The sequence below is a fragment of the Portunus trituberculatus genome, chromosome 11 (assembly GCF_017591435.1).
Source record: "Portunus trituberculatus isolate SZX2019 chromosome 11, ASM1759143v1, whole genome shotgun sequence".
Classification (NCBI taxonomy): Eukaryota; Metazoa; Arthropoda; class Malacostraca; order Decapoda; family Portunidae; genus Portunus; species Portunus trituberculatus.
In genome coordinates, this window is record NC_059265.1 from 6,664,536 (window position 1) to 6,672,396 (window position 7,861).

General features: G+C 39.4%; 2 long non-coding RNA genes across 2 annotated transcripts; one reads left to right on the forward strand and one right to left on the reverse strand.

The window, feature by feature from the left end:
- Positions 1-206: 206 nt before the first annotated feature.
- Positions 207-2,028, reverse strand: LOC123502493. Its single transcript, XR_006674149.1, has 3 exons — positions 1,943-2,028; positions 1,238-1,364; positions 207-264 (listed from the first exon to the last, which is right to left on the reverse strand). It is a non-coding gene; the product is annotated as an uncharacterized LOC123502493 (long non-coding RNA).
- Positions 2,029-2,408: 380 nt separating this feature from the next.
- Positions 2,409-6,798, forward strand: LOC123502492. Its single transcript, XR_006674148.1, has 2 exons — positions 2,409-2,989; positions 6,626-6,798. It is a non-coding gene; the product is annotated as an uncharacterized LOC123502492 (long non-coding RNA).
- The last annotated feature ends 1,063 nt before the right edge of the window (positions 6,799-7,861 follow it).

Sequence of the window (7,861 nt, forward strand, 5' to 3'; positions counted from 1 at the left end):
AAAATAGCTTAAAACTGCCTTAAACATCCTAAAATTCTTCAAACACCCTAAAATAGCCTTAAACAATCTAAAACAGTCTAAAAATACCCTAAGACAGCCTTAAAACACCCTAAAGTAGCCTTAAACACCCTCAAAGTCTTCAAACACCCTAAAACAGCCTTCAATACTCACAGTTGGCTAGGTGTGTCCCAGCTGGTGTAGTTGCTATGTTCCATCCCTACATAGAGCCACTTCCTTTAGTACGGCCGGTGGTGGCTGGTGATCCTGTTGGGAGGAGGTGGTGGTGGTTATAATAGTACTAGTGGTGGTAGTGAAATGGTGTGGTTTTGTGAGCATCTGATGTGGTAATGTTGGTTGTTTGTGGTGGTTGTGGGTGTGGTTGGACAGTGGTGGTGGTGGTGGTGGTGGTATTAGGAGGATTTTAAAAAGACAAATATTTTCCGGCCAAAACAAGTTAAAAATTGAGGTTTATGAGACAAAATTGTAAGGAAAAACACGCTTTCACACACCGACACTCACCAAACACACAGCACACCAGCACACACCATTCCCACACCTGCACACACCAACAAACCACAAACAACCCTTTGCAAACACTGGCAAATGCAAAAGACACACACCCAAAAAATATATAGTAGCTTACACTAAAACATTTACACACACACCACACGTACCACACACACACACACACCTGCGGAAACCTTTCCCACACCTGCACACACCAGCACAGTACACAGCTTGGTGTGTGGAGGGAGATATGGAGGAAAGAAAAGGAGGTGGTGGAGGGAAAAATGAGAAAAATTGTCAGGTTTTGAAGTGAGATTTAGAAAAGTACTATTTTGACTATGATAGAAGTGAGATAGGAGAGTCAAAATTGGAGGGAAGGTGGAGGAAACATGGAGGAAATAGTCTATGGAAGGAAAAGCCTGGAGGTAACCTGTGGAGAGAGATATGGAGGAAACAAGACAAACATTACCTAACCAAAACGCACCAAAAATTACCTAAAAATATTGCATCACACACACACACACACACACTCCACAAACAACCCTTATATCACACCTGGAAAACGCCCACAATAAGTTTACCCTAGCCAACCCACACCAAAAAAAAAAAAAAAACCACTATACATAGGTAGCTATAGTTGACATTACAAAAACGTACAAAAAACACACTTACACACACACCACACTCACAGCACACCTGAGGACACCTTTCCCACACCACACACACTCACCTCTCCTCTGGAACTTGGTGAGTGGAGTATTTGTGGAGTTTTGCCGCAGAGAGGAGACATGCAGCAAGTCAACAGCAGCGGCTCTCCAAGAACCCATTGTGACATTGTGGCAAGCCATGGTGCACCTCTGGAATAGTGGTAGTTGTTGTAGTAGTGGTAGTGGTGGTAGTAATAGTATAAATGAGGCGTGACAAGGCGTAGGAAAGGGTGAAGGACTGCCTACCACACTATAACACCACCATATCTCACTATCCACTTCAACTATCAAACTATCACGCATATGGGAGGTGTATGGATCCACAAACTATCTACGGAGGCAATATGGGGCGTGACAAGGCGTAGTAAATAAGAAAAACTGAAAATAGTTAACACAGAGAGGGCCGATGTGGAAGGCAGGATGGCGGACACTGCCTAACACAAGAACACCACCATATCTCAGTAACCGCTTCAACTATCAAACTATCCCGCGCATGGGAGGTGTATGGGTGCATAAGCTATCTATGGAGGCAATATGGGGGCGTGACAATGCGTAGGAGGGCAGGAATGACCACCGCAAATATGAGGCAACAAAACCCAAAAGTTTGCTTATAAAGACGCACTTATTTTCACTTTACCACACTTTTTTCACCTTAATTGGCACGTCTCACTAACTCTACATACTTTAGATAATAAGCATGTACACGCACCCACTTGGGAATAACTCACCTGCTCCACAAATGTTGAAAAACTGTAAATCTCATAACAGAGCTAACAATGGCGGATCTTCTCCTTCTTCTTCTTCTACGCAAAATGTCGACATCATTGTATACACTTCCTCTATCACTCAAACTTCTTATAAAATTCAAAATAACATTGAAATAAAATAAATAAAATATGATATGGTAAAGAAAAATGAAAATAACATGTGTATTATATTCCCAATACCGAAATGGGGGTGTTGGGGTCACTCAGAAATCTTGATAAAGAACATATTTCGCCTTAAGGATTGAAATATTTCTACTTAATTAGTGAAGTTGGCACTTTTCTGATATCTGATTTGTTATTAGTAAAGTAAACTAATTTCTAAACTACAATAGAATCGAGTCCAGCTGTGTTTTGGTTTACCGAAAAATAACGTTAAAGTCACTGCAAGGAATATAAAGTTTTTTTTCTTACCACGCCTAGGATTGTTTTGGTGCTTGATATAACACTTAAAAGATATGAAAAACATGATTCAAGTAACAATATTCCATAAAGTTTAGTCTACCTATTCGTATTTTCAATTTCAAAATTTTGAATGGTAACAAAATAGAAAACAAAAATCTTTATATGACAAAGAATCTGTGTTTTCTTTATTCGGCTGGAAAGCGAAAATTTGTGTTATTCAGAAAATGTAATATAACGTAGTTTGGGTGAGCTTTCCATCTCGACATTGTGGTGTGTTTGTCACCCGTTAATTGGACACAAACACCTTCCTTTCCACCGCTTTCAATAAAAAAAACCACCCGGTAGGAATATTATATTTTGATTATTAGTTACACTATTTATCGCGCCTAAAAGTGTAGTGTATACTAGTCTGGGAGCCGTTTTTCTTGTGGCGATTTTTTAAATGAATTATCTACGTCAATATTGAACCCACGGGGGGCGCCTCACCCCTGCCTTCCCCATGGACAGTCCAGCAATGTCTGCTTCCACTCCCCCTGTGTTTCCAGACCCAGAGAGTGAAGCAAAGCCAGAATCAACCACCACACTAGATAAATAGCCATTACTGTGGTAAATAAGGCGATGGTTGTGTATATGTACCCCAGTTAACACCGCCCGCCGCCCACCTCACCCACACCCACAGCCCGCCCCAACATTTCCTTCAATTCTCACCGTTTTCTGCTGCTGCTGCGCGCCTCAAATGCATACCAGGGACAAAAGAGGAGCGAGTAGTAGTAGTAGTAGCAGGAGCAGCAGTGTTATTATTATTACTATGAGGGTTAATGTGCGTGTGTGGGGGCTGTTTTATGTAAAATTATCCTCTCTCTCTCTCTCTCTCTCTCTCTCTCTCTCTCTCTCTCTCTCTCTCTCTCTCTCTCTCTCATGAAGGCCACAGAGGTGACTAGGTAGAGTGTTCCTGCAGTTAATAATTTAGAAATGTTGTTAATCTCTCACTGGAACCTTAAAAACAATAACAACTTCAACTATACTCTATTGATGAAGGTTAGACACACAACCCGTCACTTCAGAGGAGCTTGGCGGTGTCTTATGGTGTGGCTTGACAATGTTAGGGCTGGATATGTCACTAAGCCCTTCTCTCTCTCTCTCTCTCTCTCTCTCTCTCATCGGTAAAGTTAGTCACTCTGAAGGTAAAAATGTGTCCCAGTAATGAAGGGGTTAAAATAGTGAAGACTGTGGCCATTAATCTTCTGTCCTCCATACACCCTTACTAATGTCAATAAAATGGTCTAATGGCACACAAATCTCAAGGTAAAAATGTTTCCCAGTACTGAAGGACTTAAATTAGTGAAGACTGTGGCCATTAATCTTCTGCCTTCCATACACCCTTCCTAATGTCAATAAAATGGTCTAATGGCACACAAATCTCAAGGTAAAAATGTGTCCCAGTACTGAAGGGGTTAAAATAGTGAAGACTGTGGCCATTAATCTTCTGCCCTCCATACACCCTTCCTAATGTCAATAAAATGGTCTAATGGTCCACAAATCTCAAGGTAAAATGTGTCCCAGTACTGAAGGAGTTAAAATAGTGAAGACTGTGGCCATTAATCTTCTGTCCTCCATACACCCTTCCTAATGTCAATAAAATGGTCTAATGGTACACAAATCTCAAGGTGAAAATGTTTCCCTGTACTGAAGGGGTTAAAATAGTGAAGACTGTGGCCATTAATCTTCTGTCCTCCATACACCCTTACTAATGTCAATAAAATGGTCTAATGGCACACAAATCTGAAGGTAAAAATGTGTCCTAGTACTGAAGGGGTTAGGGATGGGAGTTTAACATAACTGTAGTGTACTTTAGTGTAGATGATAAACTAAGGAATGGTACTATCAAACTGGAAATTGAGAAGATCCTAGAGACTAATGCACAACATCTACTGCTTACAATCTGGCCACGTGGGATTCAAAGGAACACAAAAGCCAGATGGAAATGGAAGAATGATATTAGAATGCATGGAGAAATATAAAATGATAATGCCCAATGACGATACAATTGTGACAGCTTAGCTCAGTAATCAGCTTACCTTGTTGAGAAAATGCTTTGCTTCAGTGACACCCCAGACAGCTTAGCTCAGTAATCAGCTTACCTTGTTGAGAAAATGCTTTGCTTCAGTGACACTCCAGACAGCTTAGCTCAGTAATCAGCTTACCTTTATACTCAGAGTATGTTTTGGGGCATTTTGAGGTGTTACATGGTGTTTTGAGTGTGTTTTGGGATAAAATTGAGTGTTTTAAGTGGTTTGGGCGTGTTGAGTGTGTGTGGGTGTGTTTGTATTGAGCTCAGAGTTTGTTTTGGGGCATTTTGAAATGTTTTGGGATAAAATTGAGTGTTTTAAGTGGTTTGGATGTATTGAGTGTGTGTGTGTGTGTGTGTTTGTATTGAGCTCTGGGTGTGTTTTGGGGCATTTTGAGGAGTTACATGGTGTTTTGAGTGTGTTTTGGGATAAAATTGAGTGTTTTACTGAAACTGAGGTTCCCCACGAATAGACCTGTCTCTGATAAAATGCTTTGGTTCTGCAGTGACATCTCAGACAGCTTAGGTCAGTAATCAGCTTACCTTTGTGCCATCTTGACATGACATGATGCTCTCGGGAACACATTCCTCACACAAATAGATAAATCTCTGCACACTCAGTGAAATGTGGCTAAAAAATCTCTTAACTTCTTGTATGGTACATTTGCAGGATTGAAGCAAAGTCAGTCTTTTTATAATAATATATTTCCTCTATGTCACATAAACAGCTTTCATTCCTTCACAGCACCAACATCCACACAGAGTGTCCACACAGACAACACTGCGTCATTAAACTGTATATTAATGTACTTTAACTACTTTACTTGTACGATAAGTCCTCGTTACACGGTACATGTGCGTTCCTGAAAACCTTACCACAAATCAGAATTACCGCATCCCGAACCCATTATAACGTGCAATAATAGGGAATGCGCTCCAGCTTCCTGGGAGGTAGGCTAGAAAATGGCCTGTTCATACTCAGATATTGTGTACAAAAATCATTTCAAAGTAAAAAAATCTTTAATTGTCATATCAATAGATGTTTGCAAAGTTTTAGACAGTATAAGAAGGGATTATAGGATCAAAATTCTTATGGAATATCAAATAAATGAAAAAGTACTAGACCTAATAACAAAAGTTTACCCTGGAGACAAAACTAGACTAAGACTTCAAACACAAAATTTAACAAGTGGCATCAGACAGACAGACAGACAGACAGACAGCAGGGGGATGTACATACAGCCTTCATAACACTTGGCAAATTAACCCCTTCACTACCAGGACGTGCTCTCATACATAGTCATTCTGTTTTCTATTTTGGTGATTCTATACAGCTTCACAAACTTATTATGTGGGATTCAAATAGTGAAAACTCAGGCCATTAATCCTCTGACCTCCATAGACTCTTCCTAATGTCAATAAAATCGTCTAATCACGCCCAAAACTCACAGTAAAAATGCCTCCCAGTACTGAAGGGGTTAAAAATTATGAAGACTGTGGCCACTAATCTTGTGATCTCCATAGACTCTTCCTAATGTCAATAAAATGGTCTAATGGTACACAAATCTCAAGGTAAAAATACGTCCCAGAACTGAAGGGGTTAAAATAGTGAAGACTGTGGCCATTAATCTTCTGACCTCCATACACCCTTCCTAATGTCATCAAACTGGTCTAATGGTACACAAACCTCAAGGTAAAATGTATCCCAGTACTGAAGGGGTTAAAATAGTGAAAACTGTGGCCGTTTATCCTCTGCCCTCCATACACCCTTCCTAATGTCAATAAAATGGTCTAATGGTACACAAATCTCAAGTTAAAAATGTGTCCCAGTACTGAAGGGGTTAAAATAGTGAAAACTGTGGCCATTTATCCTCTGCCCTCCATACACCCTTCCTAATGTCAATAAAATGGTCTAATGGTACACAAACCTCAAGGTAAAAATATGTCCCAGTACTGAAGGGGTTAAAATAGTGAAGACTGGCCATTAATCTTCTGACCTCCATAACCCTTCCTAATGTCATCAAAATGGTATAATGGTACACAAACCTCAAGGTAAAAATATGTCCCAGTACTGAAGGGGTTAATAACTTTCAAAATAATAATAAAGACATTAGAAAGTGTAAATTTGTGTTTCAAAGATGACACTTTAAATGTGACTCACTTATTCTTTGCAGACGATGGAATGCTGTCAGTGAGCAGCATGGAAGATGCAGAGAGAGTGGCGGTCAGGTGGTGGTGGAGACAGGGAGAGTATGTGGCCTGGAGATTAACAAACAGAACACCAATAATCTTGTGACCTCCATGCACCCTTCCTAATGTCAATAAAGTTGTCTTATCATGCCCAAAATTGTCTTATATTGCCCTCAAAAATTACCAAACTATCTCAAAATGCCTCAAAACATGTCAAACTGTCTTAAAATGGCCTCAAAACATCCCAAACTGTCTTAAAATGCCCTCAAAACCTATCAAACTGTCTTAAAACTAACTCAAAACATGATAAACTCTCTTAAAATGCCCTCAAAAAATCCCAAACTGTCTTAAAATGGCCTCAAAACCTACCAAACTGTCTTAAAATTAACTCAAAACTGTCTTAAAATGCCCTCAAAACATCCCAAACTGTTTTAAAATGCCCTCAAAACCTACCAAACTGTCTTAAAATGCCCTCAAAACCTACCAAACTGTCTTAAATGACCTCAAAACATGACAAACTTTCTTAAAATAATTTTACACAATCTCAAATAAATCAAACTTCATTAACATCTGAGAGAGAGAGAGATATATATATATATATATATATATATATATATATATATATATATATATATATATATATATATATATATATATATATATATATATATATATATATAGTTTCAGTGTTTAGAGGAGGAAATCAGCGAATGGTTTTAGTCTCCGCTTCGTACCCAGAGTAAATATGAGTGCTTCCGTCGCCCGTCAGTCCTCAGTTCTACTTTAGCCACGATAGAGTGAGCGTGTTATGGTGTTTGGACAGCTAATCGCACCACAACTTAGGTCACCTCCGCCTTATAACAGTGCCACATCATTACTAACGTGCATTGGAGCCACTTTCCTGGTTATAATAGTAATGAAATGCTGTGAGAAAGTTACAGTGCTGAAAACATAAGGGAAAACTGCATAACTTTCAAATAACATGTGCACTACACTACACTACACCGTGGATTATTTATCTTGGAGCGCTGCGGGTTGGTCAGTGTATGTCGTAGTCATGTTTCACTATCACCGCTACTCACTCACCCTCATCGTTGTGTTATCATTGTAAGTATGTTTCGTTATTTTGCTGTTTAGAGACTTCACCTTACTAATTTTCCCATTGGCGTGAATGTTTCCTCATGCTAGTTAATGCCATCCAGATCACAACTAATTACATA